The sequence below is a fragment of the Onychomys torridus genome, chromosome 6 (genome assembly GCF_903995425.1).
Source record: "Onychomys torridus chromosome 6, mOncTor1.1, whole genome shotgun sequence".
NCBI lineage: Eukaryota > Metazoa > Chordata > Mammalia > Rodentia > Cricetidae > Onychomys > Onychomys torridus.
The window spans coordinates 116959343-116986806 of record NC_050448.1 but is presented as its reverse complement, the minus strand read 5'-3'; the positions used below and the strand labels follow the sequence as shown (position 1 = coordinate 116986806).

The window sequence follows — 27464 nt, the reverse complement described above, 5'->3', positions numbered from 1 at the left end:
ATGGAATCTTGTTAAGTTTTGAAAGAAATTCTGAGGTCCTAAATCAGATCTATTGAGTCTCAAAACCCTCAGAAACACATTTTAATAGGCTGACAGGTGATTTTGGCACACAGTAAAGTTTGAGAAGCATCTGCCTGGATGATGTTGGAATCTCAGTGTCAGGTGCAAAAATTGTACTTCATTCCATGGGCAGTGGGAATTCTGGGAACGTTTGTGAGCAGCTGTAGAGTGCTTCAGGGCGTTACTATAGAGTTGAAGAGAGTCTTCTGCCTGATTTTTCTAGTGAAAAGATTGCTGTTTAAGTATGAATAAGAATAAGAATGCTACAATATCTGTGATGTGATTTAATTTATATACTTTAAAAAAGGATATTGGCTTGTAGTTTCTTTTGATTGGAATGATTCTTGTGTAGGTATGTGGAAGCTTCAGAGGAGTAATTTTTATTGGCTATAAAGGTACTTTACTTTGTGTGCTATTTTGTTTATTAAATCTAAAGCATTTTATGTATTTTTTCAGACATAATCGTGCTTTTAAATTCTCAAGATACCCTAATAATTTTAAAAAATAGCTAAGGACATTCCTCAGGTCATTTTACTGTGCAATTAATTCCTAAGTATGTTCTGCATTTTAGATATTTTCATTTCTCTGGTAATCTTATTACATATCAAGAACACATGATGTGTTGGCATCTTCTGGAATAACACATTTGTTCCAAATGTAAATGGCTAGACTTAGAAAACCTGGTCAGCCAAGGTGTTACCCAATAGAAACCTATGCTTAACCTAAAATTAATGGTCACAGTTTTCATCAGAGTGAATGTCCCATGTTTGCTAGGCTATACAGAGTGCACAGCACTAAGTAAAAATTGCCAAAATATGTCATTTAGTCCTGTAGTTAAGAGACAGTGTGTTAAAAGAGATTATTTCTTTCACAGGAGTCCTGCTATATTGCCTAGACTGATCTTAAACTTATATGATCAAATAGCCCTCCCAGAAGCTCTGGAGTGCCTAATATGGCAGGACATGCGTCATCACACCTACAGAAAAATAAGAGGTCTTTTATCTGTAGACCTGAGTGAGGGTGACTTCACAAAAATCTGATTATGATACTCCCACTTTCAGGGTAGTTTGGTCATAATTAGAATGAGTTTCATTTACTGCCAGAAGGCCATGTTATTGTGTTTCAATAGGCAGTGACTATTAGGATACAGTAGGCACATTTCTTCTTGATTCACCTAATCATACAAAATGCCCTAGAGTGTATTACACATAGCTCTTGTCTAAGAGCTGTTGGTTTGGGGAAAAGGTGCATGTGTTTTTGATGGGAATAATAAAACTTGGATTTTTTTCCTTTTTTTAATTTATTATATTTGTGTTTTAATTTTACACATCAGCCATGGGTTCCCCTGTCCTCCCTCCTCCCGCCCCCGCCCCCACCTTCCTATCAGCCCCTCCCCTCCATTCCCATCTCCTCCAGGGCCAAGACTCCCCTGGGGGTTCAATTCAACCTGGTGGATTCAGTACAGGCAGGTCCAGTCCCCTCCTTCCAGGCTGAGCCAAGTGTCCCTGTGTAAGCCCAAGGTTCCATAGAGCTAGGTCATGCACTAAGGACAGGTCCGGTCCCACTGCCTGGCCCTAGGTGGAGCTCCAGGAGTCCAATTGTCGAGAAAGAGGAGGGACTGTAAGAGTGTGAATTGTTGAGACCAAGATTGGAAAAGCACAGGGACAAATAGCCAAACGAATGGAAGCACATGAATTATGAACCAAAGGCTGTGGAGCCCCCAGCTGGAGCAGGCCCTCCGGATAAGTGAGAAAACTTGGATTTTATGTTTGCCCTCTAAGTACTTATATGTGTTTGGATATCTCTGTTAAAATCTCTTGCTAGTTGAGATAAAAGGACCGAAATGTTTCATATGAAAAGCTAGTTGTGGGCAGTATTACTATGTCTTTAAAACACAGGAAGCACTTTCCCTTAATTTATCAGGCCATTACAGCACAGACAATTTTCTACTATTGTTGTATGCTCTGTGCATTCAAGGAAGAGAGCCCCAGGTGGGACCACATTGTTTAGTTGAGAGAATATCAATACAGAAAATAGTTTGAGAAAAGAACAGTGTATAAATGACTGAAAAGAAAGTATCAACCCCATTGAGAACTAAAGGCTAACAAGGCACTGTCTTGAAAAAGAACAGAATTCAACATATTGCAGGTGGGAAGGCTTACACAAGCAGGAGCTCAGGGAACTTACAGTTGTGGCAAGTGGGGGAACTGAGCAGTTGATGTCAATGCTGGAGAAGGGCAGGTAATTTGTGGTGGTAAGCAGGGACAGATGAGAAGGTGTGTGGTGACCAACATTAGGAAGTATGCACTTTTCTTATGGGTCACACAGAACTATATAATAAGTTATAGGCAAAATAACAAAATTCTAGTTCCCATTGTTTCCCTCTTTAAGTTAATGGCAGTTCCACCCTTTTAATTGATTAAGACAAAACCCTTGGCATCATTTTAACCCTTCTCTTCCCTCTTGTATGATTACATAATTGATTAGAAAATTATTTGAACGGCTCCAAATGGGTCTTCAGGCACTGTTCTTTGCAGCCCCCAGACTGTAGCAAGCCGTTCTGTGATGGCTATGGCCAGCCCTGTGAAGGTTCGAATGGACTGTCTTCCCTCTTGTCCTCCAGTCCAGCTATTGCTCTCATGTAGCATGCACAGCTCATGCAGAAGCCATCCCATGGCCATATACCTCCTGCAGGAAGTGACAGGAAATGGTCCCGGGTCAGTTTGATTAATGGGAGTAACAGGGAATGAGGGGAGTCATGGATGGAGGTACTGAGAAATTTCACAGTACCATTAGTTAGAGAGGAACTGGATAGTAGCCCCTAATTCCTACTTTTTCCCCTTTTTTTTTTTTTTTTTTTGTTTCACAACCTATTCATTCGTATACCATCCTGGCATGGCATTTCCAAATTAAGTACCCCTATGCAAGCACTTGAGTTTGGTTTTAATATTTTGGGAAACCAAGGTTAGGACAGTAGCTTCAAAGTGAGTCCTTGATAGAATGCCTTCTTCTCACGTCTTGTATTCCCACGCACACATGCTCTGCAGTCAGTGCTCTCACTTCAGGCTCTCACTTCAGTGACTGCAGTCCTCTCCTGTCCGCTTTGGATTTGCTTTTGCTGCCTGTATCCTTATCCCAGCAGTCAGAGTGACTGTTTCCAACAGGCTTTCTCACATCAGCTCTCCATGTCTCCTCTCAGCTCACTCCTCTTGCTGAACAAGTTAGGCCCAACTGTTCCCTTATAAACAGGTGTGCCTTGGCGATCCAGCTTGCTGGTCTTTCTGTCCAGAACATTTTTTACTTCTCTTCATGGGTCACTGTCCTTCTTCTCTTTCTTTGCAGAGATGACTTAATATTGAGGCAATTCTAAAAATCTTCTGAAATAACAGTTTCCAACATGCCTTGTCTACATTCCCTATTTTCTCTCTACAGTACTTACAAAGATTTACTGTGTTCATGTTATTCTGTCTTCTTTTGTTTCCCTGTAGTGACTGAAAGCTCTGTGTTGACAACGAATTATACTGATTCCTTTTCATTGTTCTTGGATTTGGACAGTGTGTAGTCAGTCTGGAACCTGGAAAGTGCTCAGTAAAAAAGTGCCTAGATTGAGGAGGGGAATATTTTAAGAAATGTAATCCTAACTGTAGTATAAAGATAGTTATGGGAAGGTAGGGCTGGAGAAGAAACACTGAAAGGTTAGTGGTGACCATCAGAGCAGAAATGTTGAGGGCACCTTTTAATAGAGTCAACAGAGAGGCAAGGAAGCATGACAAAAATATATAGAAGATTAAGATGAAATTATTATATTCTGGACAATTAGTGAAAATGATAAGGGACCTGTCTGTGACTCTGAGGGTTTTAGGGCATTGACAGGTGAATGAATAGTGGTTTTTTGCATCAAGGAATACTAAAGAAGGTAGATTAAGTGGAGCATGGTGGTATGTACCTGTAATCCCAGCATTTTGCAGAGGTGAGGTAGGAGCATGGTGAATTTGACATCAGTGTGGACAACTTAGTGAGACCCTAAGAATTTTTTAAAACATTTATTCAGAAAGAGAGAGAGACATTAGGAAGGAGGAAGAATGACTTCAGATATGCTGTTAGTTTTGATGTATAACTGAGGTTTCTGAGTATTAAATGATTTGTTGAATAAATAATGCCTCCAGCCCAGGTAACCTAATAGTGATCGGGTAGGAGAGCCTTGAGTAAACCAGCAGCCTCATGGCATATGTTCATGTGCCAGAGCAAGAATTTCCAATCATTGGCATACTTATATATGCTTAGCCTATATTTTAAAATATTAATGATATAAATATTATTATAAAAGAGAAAACAAATCTGTATTCCTCTGTTAATATTTTCTCCTTGCTTAGTTTTTCTTGCTATACTATGGAAATATGAAGAAGCTGCATGTGCAGATGCAATATATAAGTATCTTTAGAGTACATAAAAGTTACCTTTGTCTTGTTTGGCTGGCCTTAAACCCTGTGTTTTGCTTTTATAATCACTATCTTTTATTGAAAACATGTTGGAGTATATTTTTCCTTTAGTCACTGGAATGAGTAACTTCTTTAGCAAAACATTCAGAATACATGCAGTTTTTAAAAGGTTTAAATGTATTCCAAGAAATCCCTTGGCATGTATGTATGTTAACAATACCCAGTTATTAATAGTTGTATTCTTCACAAGCACATTTTTCTGTATTTTGAAGCTGAGGTTTGGCCAATCCCTCTGGTGCTTTTTGCTTCCTTATTTAGTAGAGGCGAGTTAAGCATCTTGAAATGGTCTTCAGTCTAGAAATTTATTAAAAGATTTGATTTCTCAAAGGGTCCATGGTATTGGAAAGGTTACCTCATACGGATTGCTGGGCCAGAACAGAAACAGAAACATTTATGGAAATTTATAGAAATGAAGACAAAATTACCCAGTCTAATCAATGATAATCTTTCCGTTGATAAGGGCCCCTGAGTTGTGGACGACATCCTTGACCAATAGCTGATTGTGATGTTCCACCTTCATCTTATGCCACCACTCTGCAGTAAGCTCTGATGTCAGTGTTCTTTCTTGACATTCATAGGAGACTCAATGGGGTTCTGAAGCCACAGAGGCTATATTGCCTGGATTGCTATCAGGAGAGCATGATTCTGGTTTATTAATAGCAGGGAAATCACAGTTACTGATTTGGGAGGAATTGTGAGACCCATAATTCAGAGATCCAACATAGTTTGTATTTAATTAAGATTCAAAATACCTGGCTATTTAACACACTTCATAAACTTAGAATAGCTGCATTTTTGTGATGTCTCAGAGACACAGACAACTTGTGTGTGTGTGTGTGTGTGTGTGTGTGTGTGTGTGTGTGTGTGTATCTATGTAAAGAGATTATAAGGAATTATATCACATGATTAGAGGCTAATGAGTTCCAATATTTGTGGATGGCAAAGTGGAGACCCAGAAAGTCTAAAATTGTGGTTTATAGCAGAAGCTACCATGTCTGGACCAGGACCAGGATGGTTAAGGTTTAAGTTCGAGTTTAAAAATAAGTGTATTTTAAGATATTTATTTATTATTATTTGTGTGTGTGTGTGTGTGTGTGTGTGTGTGTGTGTGTGTGTGTGTGAGAGAGAGAGAGAGAGAGAGAGAGAGAGAGAGAGAGAGAGAGAGAGAGAGAGAGAGAGATGCACATGCCTGTGAGTGCAGATGTCACAGCTTGCATGTGGAGATCCCAGGACAAACTTGGACATTCTCCTCATACTTTCACACGTGTTCTGGTGTGGGGACTCAGGTCACCTGACTTGTGTAGCAAATGCCTTCCACCTGTCAGTGCCCCTCAGTTTGGTTTTGAAAGCGGCTGTCCTGAGGATGCCTGTCTTCTTTAAAGTATGTAGGCTTCGTTTCTAATCATTCTGATGTTAACACCCGGAGAGAGCCCAGTATAGCTCAGTGGGAAGTGTCTGGCACTGAAGCATGAAGCCCTGAGTCTAGATCCTAGCACCCATGGGAAGATAGACATTGGGATGCCCACCTATCATAACCCCACTGCTGTGTGAGAAAGTGGAAATCAACAGGTCTAGGGGCATGGTGGTCAGAATAGAGCCAAACTGGTGAGCTCCAGGTTCAATGACAAATCCTGTGTGTGTGTGGAGAGCAATTTTAGAAGACAATGGATGTTGATCTCTGACCTTTGCACCAGTCACACACATACACAAAAACAGTAACACCCCATAGAAATGCTCAGAATCCCTGCCCCCTTACTAAATTTCTCTTAATGGGTCTCAAAATACTGTGACAGATTTTTAATCAAGTTGCTTCCTTTATGAAGTACTGATTTTTAGAAACTAATTTAGAACTTGCCACACAAATGACCCACAGGTATTTTCCTTTAAGATTTTATGTTGCATTATTATCCTTAGGCAGTCAGTTAGTATTAAATGTCAATGCCCAATTGGGACAAGCTGTTTTCCACCACTCCCAGAGCCCGGGGTGGCAGGTGTTAGTAATACTGCTTACTTTTTAGCCTTTGTAGCTCTCTGGGTGACCTTGCAACTCTGGCAGTCTTTGTCTATCGCTTCAGTGATACCCAGAGGAACTGTCTCATGTCATGGACTGCAGAGTGATCCAAAGAGGATGATTAGAGCAAATCCCAATACATTGATATAGATATATTATCATGGACAACATTACAGTTTGTAAGAAGCTGGCCATCTCCAGCTTCTCTCTAGTATATCTGGCAGTATTTTGGTTTATCTCAGCAAACTCCCATAGAGCATAAGATCTATGATAATCCAGTGCAGAGACATTGCCAGCACCGATTGGCCCTAGATGGTCCAGAATAAATCATTTGAGCAGTAAAGCTGCTTACATCAATGAATTAGTTTAGATAGACTTGTTATTAACATTGAAGCCCACGTAGTCCCCAAGAAGAGTTTGACTCCATGTTTTATGGTACACTTTAGTCAACTTTGAACTTGTGATACTGAATAGAGCAAGGTGACCACCATGTTGTATTGGAGAACTCTGGTTTCTACTCAGACTACAAAAGATAGTTCCAATACCAACAGTTTGGTAGATACACAGATACAAGAACTCATCAGTTGGAACTCATAGCAGAACACAACTCAGAGTTGACACAGTATAGTTCTACTGTCATTGCAATATTTATGTGACATCATCTTTTGAGCTAAGGATGTTAACATGTGGCTCCTGCATGCTGTCACCAGAACCTGCTGTAGGCTCAGCTGTATTGTATGTTTGCTAATTTTAATATGTGTAGTAAATTCCTTGGTGATTTCTTCATATCACTTCAGGTTATGGGGTGGGTCAATAGAATCCATTTTGTTTATATTAACTCTTAGATGTTTTTTCATGTCCCATTTATAAGACAGATGAACATGGTTCATGTGAGCTTATTTGTTTTACTTCACATCATGAATTTTATCAACAACAATCAGGACAGTGCAACCAGCCTGTGATGTGTCTGGGCTCACATTTTTGATAGTCTCTGTATCTTTAGGTATCACGTATAGTCATATAACACTTTCTAGGCTCAAGTTTCCATATAGAGATGGCAATGGCAATATCACCCATATCCTTGGCTTTCAGTTTATCTGAGATTTGGCATCCTTGAAGGTGTGTTTCACCACCTGCAGCCTTTTTTGTCAAATGTTTCAACCATTTTTCATTGATCCAGTCACGCTTTTAGACCATTTGGTAAATAGTGGCAAACATGTCTGAAACTACATTGGAAATCTTTTCCTGTTTCTACCTGAATTTACTGGTAATTTTCAGGCCATGTGTTTTGGCATCAAACCTTCCAAGAAGCCATCATAATTTTTTAAGATCTGTCTTTTTACTCCTGTCCCCAGTCAAGTTGTACCATAAAATTAAATTTCAAAATAACCTATTTTAGTATTTTATCTTATTGCATTTATTTGGTGTTTATGTGTGCACACAGAGATCAGAGGATAACTTGAGACAACCAGTTATCTTTGAATACCATGTGGCTTCAAGGAATTGAATTCAGGCCAACAGACTTGGCAATAAGCACTTTTACACACTGAGTCATCCTACTGGCCCTAAGTAACCTATTTAAAATCCAATTTATACAATCAGAAAGTGTTAGAGGCGGAATATATAGATTCAGCAGAGATAGAACATCTCAGATATTCTAAAGAAACAGAAGTAGCTAGAGAGATGGTTTAATCAGTGAAGTGTTTGTCATCCAAGATGAAGACTGGAGTGTGACTCCCTTGCATCCACATAAAAGCAGGATGTGGTAGCATACACTTGTGACCCAGTTTAGCTAATTTGGCAAACTCCAGCTTCTGTGAGAGATCCTGTCTTAAAAACAATGTGGAGTGCCAGAAAGATGACTCAATGGTTAAAATGTTTGTGGGTAAGCAAGAGAATAAGTGTTCAGAACCCCAGAATCCATGTGCAATTTTGTGGCTGTGACAGCCTGCCTACGATTCCAACCTTGAAAGACAGACATGGAATCAATGGAGCAAGCTCACTAGGAAGACTTGCAATGTGGATGAGCTTTGCATTTGATTGAAAGATCCTGCCTAAAAACAATAAGGTAGAAGAGCTGAGGAGAAAGAGTTTCCATCAACCTTGGGCCACCACATGCAGGCACACACTTGTGTATAGGCACCTGAACACACATACATGCAAATAGAAAAATATATGTATAAGATAGACAACAACTGAGGAAAATACTTGAGATTGGCCTCTGTCCTCCAGAGACACACATGCATACCCAACCACATACACATATGCACACACACATATACTAATTTTATTCAAATATATACAAAGAAATAGAAGACAAATGTCAGGATCCCTTAGTAGAGACAGTTTCTTTAAAAAGTAGATTTATGTGGCTGTATCAAGACTTTTTTTTTTTTTTTTTTTTTTTTTGGTTTTTCAAGACAGAGTTTCTCTGTGTAGCTTTGAGCCTTTCCTGGATCTCACTTGGTAGCCCAGGCTGGCCTCAAACTCACAGAGATCCACCTGCATCTACCTCCCGAGTGCTGGGATTAAAGATGTGCACCACCACAGCCCAGCTTGCACCACCACCGCCCAGCTTCAAGAGTTTTTCACGTGCACATGTGTCATAATTTATGAGAATGTTACATCCTAAGACCATCATAAATTGAAAATGTACTCTACTTACCAAACATCTGGACTTAGTCTAACCTATCTGCAGCATGTTTGGAGCCCTCACATCAGGAAAAATCATCCAACACAAAGCACCTTTGATTATTGAATGTCTCATAATTTATTGAATATTGTACTAACTGAGGAGTGAAATGTTTGTATGGACATGTTGTCACATCATTGACAAGCAAAAATATCCATGAAGATACAGAAGATCATCGTGTAGAGAAGCTTAATATCTGGCATCAAAATTAAGTTTAATCTGAATATAAACTATTAAATAGCCAACATGAAAAGTATATACTTAAAAAAAAAAAACTCCCTGATTTTTTTTTAATATAAAAGCACATATTAACCATAAAACATAAGCCAGCAAAGCCTGGTTTCTGTCTGTTTTATGTTGATCCAACAGAATACCACATAGTGGGCAATTGGAAAGAACAGCACCTGAGGTTGAGGAATCCAGTGTCAGGTACTGACTTTTAGAAAGGGATTTTGGGCTATGTGGTAGCATGGAGGGCATCACAGTGGGAAACTGCAAAAGAAAGCTGGTTAAGATTACAGTAACTCTCATATTTTTGGTTGTGAGCCTAGCCTTTAATGGCTGAGCCATCTCTCCACAAAGAAACTTCCGTTGTAGACTACTGGCAACAGTTGAGAGAGTGCCTGAGCTGACCTGTTTTGGTGATCAGATGGCCGAACACCCTGGCTGTCATGATAGAACTCTCATCCAGTGTTTGATGGAAGTGGATGCAGAAAGCCAAGGCTGAGCCCCGGGTGGAGCTCCGGGAGTTCCAATCAGCGCGAGAGAGGAGAGATTGATGAGCGAGAGATGTTGAGGCCATGGTTGGAGGAAGGAAGCACAGGGACAAATAGCCAAACTAGTGGAAGCGCATGAACTATGAACCAATAGCTGAGGAGCTCCCACAGAACCGGACCAGGCCCTCTGGATAAGTGGGACAGTTGATTAGCTTGAACTGTTTGGGAGGCCCCCAGGCAGTGGAGCCAGGACCTGTCCTTGGTGAATGGGCTGACTTTTTGGAGCCTGGGGCCTATGCTTAGACACTTTGCTCAGCCTTGGTGCAGGGAGGAGGGGACTGGACCTGCCTTGGCTGAGTCTGCCAGGCTGGGCTGACTCCCCAGGGGAGACCTTGCCTTGGAGGAGGTGGGAGTTGGGGGAGGGTTGAGGGGGAGAGTTGGGGGATGGGAGGAGGGAGGACAGGGGAATCCGTGGCTGATATGTGAAATTAATTATAAAATAAAAATACTATAAAAAAAAGATTACAGTAACTCATCTCTTGAGATAATGGTCATAGTGTAGTCATGAGGGTAGAGTCCTCATGACCTAATGTCTCCTAAAGCTCACTCTTTTTTTTTAATGTTACAATGGCAGATTCATTTTAATTAGAGTTTTGGAGGAAACAGACAAACTATAATATGTTTTTGCCTAGATTTATTTATTCATTCATTCCTCTCTCTTACTCTCTGTCTCTGTCTCTCTCTGAGACTAGGTCTCATGTATCCCAGGATGGCCATGAACTTGCTATGTAGCAGATGACCTTGAATTTCTCATCCTTCTGCCCCAATCTCTAGGATTTATTGTATGTTAAACTACGTTTGCAGCCCTTTGTTTTTAGTTTCCAAATATAGTCACTATAAAATGTTTCTTTACTTATTAGTTATGATAGGTAAGCAAAGTTTGATTTTATTTTTTATTTGACAGCATGGGCTGTGCATGGTAGTGCATTTCTCTAGCACTAGTACTCGGGAGGCTGAGGTGAGAGATGTTCCATGGGAGGGAGGAAGGAAAGGATAGGAAAGGGAACAGAAGAGAAGGGAAAAACGGGACTAGAGGGAAGGAAGGAAGAAGGGAGGGAGGAAAGAAGACAGCACTGGGAAGAACCCTCATGAATGTAATTATTTTATCTAAGTAAATTATCATTACTGGCACACTTCCGCCCCTACAATCCCACCCAAACTCATGGAAATGAAAAATGTATGGACAACAAAATGTAATGTATGTTTGGTTGATTCTAATCATTTTAGAGTAAAGGACAAAATAAAAATTATTTGGTTAACAACTTTATTTAAATTAAATGTTTAATGCCACAACAGATAAAAGTAATCTATATTTGTTTTATAATGGAACTTATTATATAAAAGTGGGGATCCATTTAAAACTACATAATTATACTCTTAATTTAGTGTTGGAAAAAAGCCCTCAAATCTTAAATCCAAATCTCACTGAATATTTTGTTATTTCTAGTTACATGTTAGTGATAACTTAGTTTATTAGTAGTTCAGTCTTTTTTTTTTTTTTGGAATATACATTTATAGACACCTAGCCACAATGTTTCTCAGTCAGAGAAAACAAATAATTATTCAATGGAAGTCGCTGCTGTCCATCTGGAAACCACAGACATGGCTTTCTCTTTTCCAGGTTGCTTTCAATGGTGAATCAGAGGAGGTAGGTCAGAGACATTTATTTGTAGTGAGTAAATGTTGCTGATTCCTACTCTGACCTCAGGAAGTAGGGCATTGCCAGTATCCCTAGTGGGCATCACCTACTCTTTGAGAGTTAGAAGTAGCCAGGGTCAGACTCCAAGCAAGAGTGTGAAACTGGCTTCTGACTGCTCTATTTGGTTTTTGGAACATGCAACACTTTGATTAACACTTTCTTTGGAGATCGAGATCCAATGTGGCAAGACTTGCCTTGTTGATTTAGGTCAAACCTGTTTTTTCCCAACATTATAACCTTTATACTGGTACAAAGGGCATTTGAAAAAGCTGCTTAGAAGTTTTGGACCATTCAGAACTGGATGGAAGATAAAATACATGACCAATTTTTCTTGAGGACAACTTATAAAGGCAAAAGTCAGAGTGCTTTTTATTAAACATCATTAAGTGTTCTGATAATAGTGAGTCATTGAGGCAAACACTGACTTTAAATCTGAGTGTTCACAATCCTACTTCACATCTGCTCTGCCTCGGAGCCTTACTATTTTGTCTCCCAGCTTTCGGGCAACAGAAAGAACTGCTCTTAATGTGTAATGAATATTTATGCAGTCCTTTGACAATTAAAGGCTCATTAAAATTCACTTCAAAAGAAGAAATAAAAACACTTTTAAGACTAAAAAAGGATGCAGTGGCAAGTAGGAACTCAAATTCTTTTTCATTGGAAATAGTCAGGTCAGAAACACTCTACAAATGCACTTTGAAAAACGACTCTTGGTAGAAGGCACCTCTCAATGCTGGGTCAGGTTTGGAGACAAACTCTCTGTGATTAAATCTCAATTTCTACTCATTCTAGCTCTGTGACCTTTAGCACATTCTGATTAGAGCAACTCCTGCATGGTGGTGTAGAGAGACCAGTGGGCATTACCACAGTCTGCTCGGCAGAGTCTTCTGAGTCAACACATGAGAAGAACTAAGAATAGTGACACACCTGCCTCTCTGGCTTGAGAAATCTTTCCTGTTACTTTCAACTCTGTGACAACCTACCCACACAGCAACCATTGCAAATAATTCTTATTTTCCTTTTTTGGAAGAGATGCAAGGGAGTGTATAGTGAATCCTCACACTGATAACATCTTATAAGGTAACATCTTAGTTCCTTCATTTCATTCTTTCATCTGGGTTTTTATTCCCATTATACTTTGAGATGTCCTAGACTATAGCATTTCTCATGGCTCAAAATTTACATGTATGGCATAGTAATGCCTAAATATATATATTAAGATGCTGTCAAAGCCACACCCTTTATATACTGCCAAATGTGTTGAAACCAGGGTAATTGGCTAGTTTTGTTACTATATTGAATGCAAATCACCTGTTTAGTAATAGAAATAAAGAAATGCCTGGGTGTGACCAGATGGTGGTCTGTACAGTTATATGCCTGCTTACTAATTTATAAAGATTTATGAATTAGAAGTATGTATTAGGATGAACAAAGGAGTGATAGAGCCTTCATTTCTGTATTTCTTTTTCCATGAAGTTTTACATTGGTATAAATAATCATGGCCTTGGGAACCAGTAAATGGTTATTATGCTGTTAAACATATTTCTTTAAAAATTATACTACTTATTCTTAAGTAATTGGCCATTCTACATTACATACGATAGTGTTGTAAGATTATATTTGTAAAATGCCAAGAAGTTGTTATTGAACTCAAACATTTTCTTTAAGATATGCCTCATATATTAACAACAGTCATGATTTCCATTGGAATCTTCACTGTTTTCACCATCTGCTCCTCTGAGTCTCTGCAAATTATTGTAACTCTTCCTTAGGAATTAAGTAAACATTTCTTTCCAATAATTCCTACTAGGAACAATAGTCTAGTTATGGATTTCCAAGTACTTATATTATGTTCTATGATTTAGACATCACTATTTTGGGTGCATTTCAGGGAGACTTTGTTGTAATCACATTATTATTATATGTACATGACCCTGATGAAAGCTCAGTATATATATCTTTCATCATTTAACTATGTTGGATATTCACTCTACTTGTTGACTATGGCTAAGTTTGCCTTATAATTCTTACCACCTAGTCTCTAATTTAAAGTGGAAAGATATTAGAGAACATAACCAATTTTTACACATTTTTCAAGTACATATTCAAGTACTATCTTAGTTAGGTTTTCTATTGCTATGAAGAGACACCATGACCATAGCAACTCTTATAAATGATAAACATTTGATTGGGGTTGGCTTACATTTTCTGAGGTTTAGTCCATTATCATCATGGTGAGTTTGACATGGCTGAGTGCAGGAAGACATGGTGCTGGAGAAGGAACTGAGACTCCTGCATCTTGACCTGCAGACAATAGGAAGTGGTCTGTCTCACTGGGAGTAACTATAGCAAAGGAGACCTCAAAGCCCAACCCCACAGTGACATACTTCCTCCAACAAAGCCACAACTACTCCACTAATCCCATCTATCCCAACAAGGCTATACCTCCTAATAGTGTCACTCCCTTTGGGGGGCATTTTTTTTTCAAACTACCTCAAGTACATGAACAATCATTAGTCTTTGGCTTTTTGCTGTGTTATATTAAGACTTCTCTTTGCCTACTCAGGGTGTTCCATTGCTCCCTTCTTTTATCTAGCCACTGTCACAAATTTATGTCCACTCTGATTTAATTATGAATACCAATAGCTAAAAGATCAGAGTTGTTGACTCATACAAAGATAGGAGAGAAAGAAAATATGCATAGTCTGATGCAACTTATAGTATAAATTATAAATTAGAAAGCATTCAAAATGAGTTTGCAAAGTGTGTGTAGAAGTGGAAAACCACAATTAATGAGCCTCTCCTCCCCCAAGTCCTACCTTGAATTTGTAACCTTCAGTAAAATTCTAAGGCAAACTGGTGATTTTGTTGGAGGGATCAGGGTTAATTTGTACCCTGCAGGAATCCATTTCAAATGCTCCTTAATGGTCTTACACCATAGTTAGGTTGTCTTTCTATCCACTATGACAGTAGATACATTGCTAATGTAAAATTTCTTTAATTTTTTGTGTTAATGTCTTAAAAGTTTTACAGAGATTCAAATCATCATTGAATCCTTAAATGGGCCAGTTAACTTTGAAGAATGAGAACTCTTTGTTCACATACTGCCCCTAATAATATTATATGAACTATCCCAACTTTTATGGAGCAAACAGAATCCATGCTGGTCTAAGGTTTCTATATATGTAAATAAGGACTACTTTATTCTCATTTACACATGGGGACATGACTATTCATTGAAGCTAAATAACTTGTTTGAATGCACACATGTAATTCAAATTAATAATGACTTGAATAACTCATATGTTGATAAATATAGTAACTTCACTAGGAGACACACATGCCAGAAAAATTTATCTAACTTTGAAAATGCTATTATAAAATATATATCATGATAAAGTTCCATGGAAACACTGAAACAAAAATATATATCTGATTCAGAATTATAACATGCATGGTGAAAGAAAGAAAGCTGCTGGAAGATGAATAATATCATGAGAAACAATATGCGAATATAAAAACCATGGTGTATATATAAGAAGGTATGAACAGGGAGCATACTGGGTAGGGGATCAAGACAGAAAAATGGGTTACATCAGTTCTTAAAGACCTTTGAATGTTACAGAATATAGTTTAAGATGTGTTACCTTCTTTTATATTACATTTGCTTAACTCTGTGAAACTGTGTTACTGTACCTGATTGGTCTAATAAAGAGCTGAACAGTCAATAGCAAGGCAGGAGAAAGGATAGGTGGGAGGGGGATGCAGACAGGGAGAATAAATACTAGGAGAAATCTAGGCTAGAGGAGAAGAACGGGAAGAGGGAGGAGACAGAAAAGGAGAAGAGGAGGACGCCAGGGGCCAGCCATCCAGCCATCTAGTCAGCCAAGGAGTAAGAAGTAAAGAAAGGTATATAAAATAGAGAAAGGTAAAAGCCCAGAGGCAAAAGGTAGGCAGGATAATTTAAGTTAAGAAAAACTGGCTAGAAATAAGCCAAGCTAATTTCGGGCATTCACAAGAAAAAAATAACTCTTTGGGAGCTGAGTAGCAGGCCCCCAAAGAGCAAAGAGAAAAAAAAAACCCAACTACATTTGACTTTTTTCTTAACCTTAGATGGGAGCATTGTTTATTTTGATTGATTTATTTATTTGGTTTCTTAAATGTGTACATGTATGCTGTGTTTTTAAAGGCATCAGAGAATTGGGAAGGCTAGAAGTACAAAGGAGACTGATTCGGGCCTGGGACAGGTGGGTAGAAGGAAGAGCAAAACTAAGAGCTTGTCTCTTTATACAAGAGAACTCACAACACCTACAAAAACCTTTTTTTTTTCTTTTTGGTTTTTTGAGACAGGGTTTCTCTGTGTAGCTTTGTGCCTTTCCTGGAACTCGCTTTGGAGACCAGGCTGGCCTCGAACTCACAGAGATCTGCCTGGCTCTGCCTCCCGAGTGCTGGGATTAAAGGCATGCACCACCACTGCCCGGCCGAAAACCTTTTTTTGCTGTTGGGGCAAACAGAATGTGGACATACCTACTGCTGCTGAATGACGCCGTTGTAATTTGGTCTAGTTCAAACATTAATATGGAGTAGTGAGATTCTTGGCTTGAAGTTAAAACTTTATATGTTTTATATTTATATTTATATTTACAAAAGTCAGAGTACTTGTGGTTATTTTCCTAAGCTGTCGTAAGAATGATGTGAAAACACATGCAAGCTCTGAAAACAATATTTCCCCTGTGGCAGACACTTAGTGAACGGTAATTTTCATTCTTCTATTTATGGACTACCTCAGAAAATTTTATTTTTCCTGCTTAAAGCATGCTAAACACAGTAGACCTGATACAATAAAGAGTCTATTAACAACAAGTTTTCTATATTTAATTTTGAGATGATATATTCATACATTTTGAAGAGAATATCCATGATATCTTTATATCTTCTTCATGTTAAAAATGAGGAAGTTAGAGTCCAGTAAAATTACTCAATTGAATGCATGACTGCTATATCTAAGGAAGAGCTATCATACATGGTTAAAGGAAGACAAGCTTTGGAACCTATCTTATACTTTCTGTAGATATATACTATCTACCCAAGTATGACTTCTGTATCTGTTTAATATGTACATGTACATATTCATATGAGTTTCTTGCAAAGCATAAGATGATATGCAAATACTTAAATACTGTTAAAATAGTAGCTAATGTTATATAGAATTTCATAATGTCTTATAAGGTGTATTGTATATAGCATGTACGACTTGCTGTTTATAAGTACTCCAGAGACAAAGTTGACATGACATACTAATGAGCCCTAAATGTAAGTGAGTCAAATTGGTATGTTTATGTGATATATTGTGCTCTACAGTCTTAGTGTCTCTGTCTCTGTCTCTTCTCTCCCTTTGCCTGCCTGTTTGCCTCCTTGTGTGTCTGTCTCTCTTTCCCTCCCTTCCTTCCCTACCTCCATACTTGTTTAGGCCAAAGATTACCCTTAAGAGTCTTTCTCAGTCACTCTCTCCCTTATTTTTTGAAATAGGGTCTTTCATTGAACCTGGAGCTCACCACTTTGGCTAGATTGTCTGGCATCAAGTCCCAGAGACCTTCCTGTCTCTGCCCCTGACGCTCTAGAGTTACAGGTACATGCCATCTCACCCAGCTCTTACATGGGTGCTAGAGATCCAAATGCAGTTTGCAGAGACAGCACTGTACTCACTACCACAATTTGAGTATTGGTTCTTTCTGTCATACCACACTGACTTGTCAGTATTACTAAGAGCCATGGTCATGGAGTTTACTCATGACTTTTTCTCCAGTAAAACATATTAGAAAATGGCTAAAGTTAACTAAAAAATGGACATACACTAAGTATTAATTATTACCAATAATACATATAAAGAAGTAATTTATCTCATTCTGTAATATGCTCCTCTCCCTGTGTATTTTTAACTGGTGTGTCACTTTCAGTTCATTCTGGATTCTTGTAGTAGCTTTATGACTTTGTAGTGAAATTTGAACGCTTTGTAGTTGCAAATCTTGCAGTCAAACTTTATGATCAAAGTTAAGCCATGGATTTTCTGATAAGGGAAGTAACTGACATTTATAAGATACTCTTGTGTGCATAAGTCCATGCCCTAAATGCTGTATACAATATTCTAATTATTTTAGTGACATACCTATAAGAAATATTCATCATTGCCCCTATTTTCAAGGTAGATAAATTGGGGTCTAGAGGAGCTAGGGAACTGAGCAGAAGTCATGCAGCCACTAATCAACATAGCTAGACATGGTCTCCAGCCTATGGGATTTCTTCTGCAAGGTGCTAGCTGATTTCATTGGCCTGGGAGACTGTTCAGAAACTTCTCCCAACTCAGGCTATATATAATGTTTGGCTCTCTAACCTAGAATATGATTTAATTTTCTATCTCTGTCAAAATTTGCAGTTTTTTGAATTTGAAAATTTTGGACTAAAAGGAAGAAGGGAGAAAAATTCATCTGTGTTCTCATCTTTTGTTCTTAGTTTCATGATCTGCAGATCATACAATGTAATAGCCACATTCCTGAGGCACAGTTGGAAGACTAAATTTTGTTTAGAAATCGAGATTTAAACTAAGTGCAAGGCAACACAAATATACATTTAGAAGAAAATCTGTCTCAATATCTTAGTCCTTTGGGGTTCAGATATGGAAAAGTGTATATGAAACAGAAGATGCTATTGCCTTTGGTAGCTTCAAATCCACCCCAAAAATTATCAGATACACAAATAACTCCCTCCACGATCAACAACTGCTACCACATTTGAGGAACTTTTCCTTTTTAAAATGACTGTTTAGAATGGGAATGTTTTGTATGTGTTTGATTTACTCTCATACTATTGGATCCTTTTTTAGGGGTTTGTCAGAATTTCATAACTGGAAGAAAGTAAATGGTGATGGGTTAATTCTGGGTCTGTAGCTTAATTTTATTATTTAAAGACTGACTAAAATTCCAAGAGCATAGCTTTTCATTCAAAATTTTCCCAGTGCATTTACTACATTTTGTAGCATGAATCTTAACAGGTCTTATGAATAAAACAAAGCTGGAGCCAGGTATTGAGGTGAATGCTGGAAAATCTGAGAAACAGAACAGGCCACAGCTACCTCACCTTGCCAATTCCTCAGCTGATCCTGTTTCCTCAGACTGGAAGCCTCTGAGTCCTCATCCAGAATGAATCTCAGCTGAACTGCCTCTTGAAAGCCTGAAAGCTTAACCAGCTCTAGCTCCTTGTCCTAAAGCCTTATATACTTAACCCTCTCCCTTCTGACATCACTTCCTGGGATTAAAGGCTCTTGTTACCATGCCTAGCTGTTTCCAGTATGGCCCTGCACTCACAGAGATCTGATGGATCTCTGCCTCCCAAGTGATAGGATTAAAGGCCTGTGTGCCACCATTTTCTGGCCTCTATGTCTATCTAGTGGATGTTCTGTCCTCTGACCCCAGATGAGTTTATTAGGATGCACACTATACTGGGGGGACACAATATATTACCACAACATTTAATAGCTTTATCAGTGATCTGTGGTTTCTAATGGAAAGATATAATTATATTTTAAGAAGTCTCAAAATTTTTATTTTCTCTTAAAGAAGATGATTGTTTAGTTAAGGTTTCTATTGCTTTGAAGAGATACCATAACCATGGCAGCTCTAAAATAGGAAAACATTTAATTGTTTGGCTTATAGTTCAGAGGGTTAGTCCATTATCATCCTAGTGCTATATGTTGGCATGCAAGCAGACATGTGCTGGATAGGAAGCTGAGAGTCCTACATCTTGACTTTCAGGCAACAGGAAGTGGTCTGAGACACTGGGCATAGCTGGAGCATATATGAGACCTTAATGCCCATCTCCACAGTAATATACTTCCTCTGACAAAGCCACACCTCCAAATAGTGCCACTCCCTTTTTTTCTTTCAAACCACCACATTTTCTTTCAAACTACCACATTCCACTCCCTGACCCCCAAATGTTTGTAGCCATATCATAATGCAAAAATGCGGTCAGTTCTAATTCCAAAGTCCCCATAGTCTACAACAGTTTCAAACAGTCTAAAATTATGAGTCATTTCTGAGATTCATATAATCTTTTAACTGTAATCACCTGTAAAATTAAAATAAAAAAGCATAGATTACATACTTCCAACATATAATGTACAAGATATACATTACTATTCCAAAATGTAGGGAAGAGAACATAGTGAAAAAAATACTGGACCAAAGCAAGACTGCAAACCAGCTGGGCAAACTTGAAACTCTGCATCTGCATGTCTGATGTCAAAAGGCTCTTCAGATCTCCAACTCCTTTCAGCTTTGTTGACTGAAAAATAATTCTCCCTCTTTGGCTGGTTCCACTCCCTGTTAGCAGCTTTCTTTGTTAGGTATCCCATGGCTCTGGCATCTCCAACATCTTGGAGTCTCTAAGGCAATCCAGGCCTTAACTTCACATTTGCACACAATGGTTCCTCTGGGCCTCCTTTCAGAGACACCCCTCACACACTCCTGGCCTCAGAGGCATTCCTTAGTCTCGGAGGGAGATTCCATAACCTCTTTCTTCTATCCTTCACTCTAAAGCCAAAAGCATGTGGCCAATGCTGCCAAGTTCTGCTGTGTGCTGCAACTGGAACATTGTCCCTTCGTTCAGTTATTTCTTTTTGTTTGCCATGGTTTCCTTCACTGTCCAAGCTTGACTGTTCTGGAACTTGCTCTGTAAACCAGGCTGGCCTCAAACTCAGAGATCTACCAACCTCTGCCTTCTGAGTGCTGAAATTGAAGGTGTGCACTGCCACACTTGGCCCTAAGCTTTTCTTTAATTCCTTTTCACTAATTGGAAACTTAGCTGGGTGGGATCATGACCTGAAGTCAACACTCCCTTTATTCCAATTCTTAATTTGTTTATCTTTTTTTTTTTAATGGAACACTTCACAAATTTGTGTGGCATCCTTGCTCAGGGGCCATGCTAATCTTCTCTGTATCGTTCCAATTTTAGTATCGTTCCAATTTTAGTATATGTGCTGCCGAAGCAAGCACACTTTTTTTTTAATTGTTGTGTGTCCCCCCTCACCCCCCAGCTGAGGACTGAACCCAGGGCCTTGTGCTGGCAAGCACTCTACCACTGAGCTAAATCCCCAACCCCTGTTTATCTTCTTGAACACACCATTTAGCTCTATTCTACTTCCTGGTGCTCCTTCTCAAAATTCACATTTGGTAATTTGCCCTACTCAGCTTGCTACTTTTCATTATAAATCTTTATAAGCATGAATGTACACTAGTAACTGTATGACAGAGTCTATACTCGGCTGTTTTGAGATTTCTTCTGCCAAAGGAATTAATCCAAACCTTCACATGAGCTCAGGCAGACTCTTTGGACAAGGACAAAAAGCAGCCACATTCTTCATCAAAGTATTATAAGAACAATCTCTAGGCCACATATCAATATCCTTCTCTGAAACCTGTTGAGCAATCCCCCTACAGTTCATCAAATCTCCCTCAGCACCACTGTCTTCCATGTTCCTACTAGTGTGGCCCATTAAGCATTCAACTACTTTTATATATACATTTTTTTTTCATTTTACATGCCAAACACAGTTTCCCTTACCTGCCCCCCCTCTGCTCTCCCCTCCCTCTTCCCCTCACCCCACCCTCCATCAACTCTTCAGAGAGGGTAAGGTATCCCACCACAGGCAGTGGGCTCCAAAAGCCAGTTCATGCACCAGGGATAAATCCAAGTCCCACTGCTGGGAGCCCCACAAACAGACCAAGTGACACACCTGTCACCCCCATTCAGAGGGCCTGGTTTTGTCCCCAGCAGGTTCCCCATCCATCCATCCATCCATCCATCCATCCATCCATCCATCCAGAGTCAACGAGCTTCCCCTCATCTTTGTTAGTTTCCCCATCTTAGTCTTGACCCCCTCCTTGCTCATACAGTCCCTCCACCCTCTTTTCAACTGGACTCTAGGTGCTCGGCCCGAGCCTAACTGTCAATCTCTATATCTGCTTCCATCAGTCAGTAGATGAAGACTCTAGTTTCTTTGAACTACTTTTCTAATCCACACTGCCAAGATTCATATTCCTTCAAACAAAAGCATAGTCAGGCCTATCACAGCAATACCCCAGTTCCTGGTACCAACTTCTGTCTTAGTTAGGGTTTCTACTGTTGTGAAGAGACACCATGACCATGGCAACTCTTATAATGGAAAACATTTAATTGGGTGGCTTGTACTTCAGAGGTTTAGTCCATTATCATCATGTAAAATATGATGGTATGCAGGCAGACATGGTACTCAAGAAGATAAGAGTCCTACATCTTGACTTGCAGGCAACAGGAAGTGGTCTGAGACACTGGACATTGCTTGAGCATATATGAGACCTCAAAGCCTGCCTCCACAGTGACATACTTCCTCCCACAATGCCACACCTCCTAATAGTTGCCACCCCCTTTGGGGGCCATTTTCTTTCAAACCACCACAGTTATTTTTGTTATATGTGTATGAGTATTTTGCCTGTATAGGTATGTGCATCACATGCATGGTGTACACTTAGAAACCAGAATAGGGCATTGGACATCCTGGATAGAACTGGATTTAAAGACATTGGTGATTCACCATGCAGGTTCTAGGAACTGAACCTAGCTACTCCAGGAGAGTAGCAGTGCTTTTAACCACTTAGCTATCTCTCTAGCTCCTGAATTTATATTTTCTCCATTGAATACACCTTGGGGCTACAGAGTGAACTCAGTAGATAAAATGCTTGCTCAGCAAGCATGAGGACCTGAATGTAGATCTCTTATACTCACATGATAGCTGGGCATAGCTGTGTGTAATCTATAACTCTGGTTCTGGGAGTGAGGAGGACATTGGCAGAGAGGCAATTTGGGGCTTCTTGGCTAGACAAAATAGCTAAAATGGTGAGCACTAGGTTCATTGGAAGATGTCTCAAAAAAAAACCAACCAAAACAAAACAAAAATCAATCCAAAAGATGGGCAGTGATAGAAGAAGGTACTCAACATGGACACCTGGCCTCTGCATGTGTATGAGTGTAGTGGTGCATACACACAAACCTCATTTTACTTCTGTGTTATATTTAATATTCCTCAACTTACCTTTAAATAAATGTATACATTTATATTTGTAATTTTGAAGACTAGAGGGAACTTGTTCTAGTTCTTGAAGTATGTTCACAAATCAAGATGTAGTAACATTTGCAATGCCAGTATACAACCAGTAATGTATGTATCCTTGGCAAAGAGCAAGGCAAACCACCAAAATGTCATCATCATTGCAGAACATGCTTAGTGATGACACACAATTCAAATAAAAGAAGCTTCAGTCAAGGATGTCCTAAGTGGAGCAGTAAACATTAATTTTTGTTTGTTTGTTTTTGTTTTTTCGAGACAGGGTTTCTCTGTGTAGCTTTGCACCTTTCCTGGAACTCACTTGGTAGCCCAGGCTGGCCTTGAACTCACAGAGATCTGCCTGCCTCTGCCTCCCAAGTGCTGGGATTAAAGGTGTATGCCACCATCGCCTGGCAAACATTAATTTTATTAACTATCCACTTAAGTGAATGCCACCTTCTTCTGTTAGTAGACATGTGGAATATGTATGATGAAATTCTTCAGTGTCCTGAAGATCAGGGGTTTTCTTAAGACTGTTTTCATGGAATGAACTGTTTCCAGGGAAGAATGACTGATGAACTATGGCTGTGCTAATTAGTATTTTTAAAGATGTATCCTCCAAAATGAAAAAAGTGCCTGTTAGTTCCAGAAAAACGACACAACTGCCAATGACAAATGTAAACCATCAAGGAGCAAACAGGATTTTGAGGACTGCAGTGATAACTCAGTCAATAAAGTGTTTGCTGCTCAAGCATGAGAACCCCAATCCAGATCCTCAGAACCTAGAAAGCCAGACATGGCAAATGCACCTGGATTGTAATTCTAGCACGGAGGACATGAAGGTGAAGAACCCCTGGGGCTTGGTGACCAGCTAGTTTAGTCTAATCAGTGAGAGGCCTTGTCTGGAAAAATAATGAAAAGAACAATTGCGGAAGATATACAAGGTCACCTCTGTCTTCCAGACGCAAGGTCACACCAACCCCCAACCCCAAAACAAAGTAGGATTTTGAGAAGCTGGCTTTCACAGAACTCATCTGTATCACACAGTGAACCAACCAGACATTATTAAAACCTGGAGAAATATTTTGCTTCAAATCTGGGACTTGGAAGCCCTCCTACCACCCCATGCTGCGTTGCTCTGGACTTTACCCAGGGCCTTGCACCTGAAAGAGAAATACTCTATTACTGAACTGTACGTCTAGCCTGACCTGCAGCATATTTAATGTAATTGTTCTTTCTCTTGCCTTTTTCCTCCAGTAGTCCAACCAAAATCAATGAGAAATCATTGGCAAGAACTCTATTTACCCATCACACACAGGTGCTTATGAAAATAACACAAAAAGCCAAGTTACAATGAGTTCGAAAAACTGTGGTAAATAGCCCCATGTAGATAATCATGGCTTTCTGAGACCACTGACTATTTTTCTTTTGTTCAACCCTTAGAAACTTTGTAAGTCTTAGAAGCTTTATATGAGCTAAAATGGGAGTTGATTGCAAGTCCCAGTACTGTAATTAGAAAGCAAAACAAACTGGAAATGTTTGCAATAGGAAAGTACATATCATAATTAGGATCAGACAACCTGTGTTTTTTTTTTTTCTTCCAGTACAGCTAGTATAATTTTGGAACAAAACAGCATTTCTTGGGGGGGGGGGTGTCTAAATACTGGGGCATGCTACCATCTCTGCATATTGAGACCTATTCTCTTTACCCACAACCCAAAGCTCCTTATGCTGGATGGAGTTAAGGTTTTAGTTTACCACACTATAGTATTTCTCTCATCTTTTTGTGTTACCCCATAGTCTGTCTGCTTAGTTACCAAGTAGAAAAACATTATCAACTTAGTAATTATATATCAGAATAAAATATGACTTTTTAAAACATACATTTAGTATAAATAATCTCAAACATCTTATTTCTAGGCCACTCTAATATGGCTGTATGTACTGCCCTCCCAACTCACTTTTCCTAACAAAAATCATTCAGTTCATTTAATCTACATCCAAGTAAGTTTAACAATGCAAGCTTACAAGCATAAATAATTTGAAATGTGAGTAATTTTCTGTAAATATGTAAATGTAGACCCAAACCTTAAAATCTGCTTGAATTTTGGTGGGTCAAGCAAGTGACATACACACATACATCTGTATCTAATACATATTATGAACCCTGTATATTCATACAATATCATACGAGTAATAGAAATGCTTTCCTGTGCTTTGGGACAGGTAGATTTGGATCTGTTTTTATTCATTGTGATTTTAGATATTAGAAGACTTAAGTGTTCTTCCCACAAGTTTTTGCTTGGTAAGCATAGAGCTGGAAGTGGTGGTGTACTGTGTTAGGGTGTCAGCGGATATAAGGAAGTTACCAGAACAGCCCCTACTTTATACATGTGGTTCCCTTCTTTAGAGACCTCCATTAGCGCCCTTCATTTGCCCCTCCAGGGAGTGGGATTACCTGTTAAATTAGAATCATTTCCTGCAGACCAAAGTGCTAATCTAGACAGGTGTGTTTAGCCAAGTCTTCCCACATCAGGTAATGAAGTCAATAAGTATTCCATAAACAGACATCTTCCATTGTTTCCTGAGATGGTATGCTTGCCACCTGGGCCTTATTTAGTCAGCATCATTGTGCTGGCTCCAGCGCTTACCCCACCCCCCACCCCCCCAAAAAAAAGACATACTGTAGATTCCCAAGTCAGTGACATAGCTTAGGCTAGAAATCATGATTCCTACACCTGTTTGGAATTTAGTTACCCTGTTACACGTGTGACTTGGTCTATTGTAAGAGGTGGTGCCTGGTTACGTGTTTTGTATGTAAGTTTCTACATTCTAATATTAAGCTGTAAATGAAACCTCTCCGACTCTCAGAGTTCGCTTGTTGTTTCTTCCCAATAAACTCACATTCCCTTTGTCCTTAAGCTTTGTTTCAGCTGGGCTGAATGAGGCTGGGCCAGTTCCTCTTTTGATGTAACCCAGGAGGGGATACTAGCCTGGAATCTGGGAGTGAGATGAGTAGAGCACCAGGACACTAATGGCAGGCAGGAGAGCTCCAGAGACAGCCTGTGAAAACGAAAGGCAGCTCACAAGTAGGAGTTGCTGTGGGGAGGATGGGGCAAGATTGTATTTGACAAGCATTTTGTACCTGGTGTTTCTGAGGCTCTAAGACCAAGTGGGAGGGAGAGGGTGTTGAAGCCTGAGTTTTCAAGAATATTTTAACTGTTTGAGGAACCATTTGGAGTTGGGAGACAAGACACAAAAAAAGGGGGATAGGAAAATAACTAAAATTAAAAAGAAAAAAAAAAAACATTCTTCAAATGTACTGAAAAAGAAAGATTCCTCTCTACTGTTAGTTATTTGGTGCTCTTACCCTGCAAGGAAATGTCCCTAAACATGACAAATCCACAGAAGAATTTTTATTAAGATAGGAGAAGAGACAGACATGAACAGGCCTGTGGGAAACACACGTGGTCAAGAGGAAAGGGTGAGAGACCTGTGCAAAATGGCACCAGCTTTATAAAGGGTTGACAGCAAATGCGTACAGGAACTCATGTGGCTACTCCACGCATGCGCGTAGATTACATGGCTGCTCATGCTTACACAACCATGCAAAGCCATGGAGTCCTAGTCACGTAAGATGTTTTGACCCAGAAATGGCTATTTTGAACCGGGAATAACTAGGTGGTCCACCCCGCAAGCCCAACCGTGTGGGCATGTTGTGACTTCATATCATCTACTCCATGTTTGATATATACCACAGATTAGTGGAGGCTTCTGTGTTTGCTGCTGCTGAATCAAAGGTGACTGACAGCTGTTTTATGTCTGAAGACTGGTAATTACACTTAGCAAGCACTGGCTGCCATCTTTCCACACCAGGCTTATGACGCTATCCATGAGCACCAGGCCTTCCCTAGGACCAATGGCCATTGGCATGAGCCAGTTCACAAGCACTTGCTACTTAATCCTGTGGAGTGCTGTAGTTTTTGTGATATAACAAAATGTATGTGCTGATAATATTTTATTGTTCATGATGTACATTGGGGAAAATATTATTGGTTTGTTTGAAGCTAAAGAGACAGAGCTGCTTTGAACAATATTGCTAGGGAATGGATCTCATGCTATCTGGGATGTTTTAAGAAATTAGCATTAATGTACTATTTTTTCAGAGGGTGTTTATAATGCCCACAAGAATGTGTTAGAGCAGAGATCAGATTGCACCCTCACCTTCTGGTCCTTTCATTGGCATAACACACACCTGTGTGTTCTCTTCTCTGATCTCAGAATTGTTTTAAAAAGCTTCTGACAGCAGATGTGAGGAAAAGGCAGATTTCTGTTTGTCTTCTGACAGGTCAAGTTCGTATTGTCCCTTTATGAGCTACTTCTGACAAGGTCCTTTGTCAGCCCCATACTGTGCTAAATCATGTGCAGAATCGAAACTCAAGTGTTCTGAGGTAGGTTCTATTTAGCTGTGTAGTGTTTTCTTGAAGCATTGAATGAACATATTACTGATAGGTAAATGCATATAAATATATTTATAGTAAAGTATAAAAGAATAATAATTTTTTTGTTTTGTTTTGTTTTTGATGGGGT

General features: G+C 39.3%; 1 protein-coding gene and 1 non-coding gene across 7 annotated transcripts in view; one reads left to right on the top strand and one right to left on the bottom strand.

Annotated features, from left to right (window-relative positions):
- Positions 1-27464, top strand: part of Bmpr1b (bone morphogenetic protein receptor type 1B) — a 237793-nt gene that overhangs the window by 147322 nt on the left and 63007 nt on the right. The window lies entirely within an intron of this gene.
- LOC118586420 lies at positions 20664-20765 on the bottom strand. The gene has a single exon (XR_004945314.1). It is a non-coding gene; the product is annotated as a U6 spliceosomal RNA (small nuclear RNA).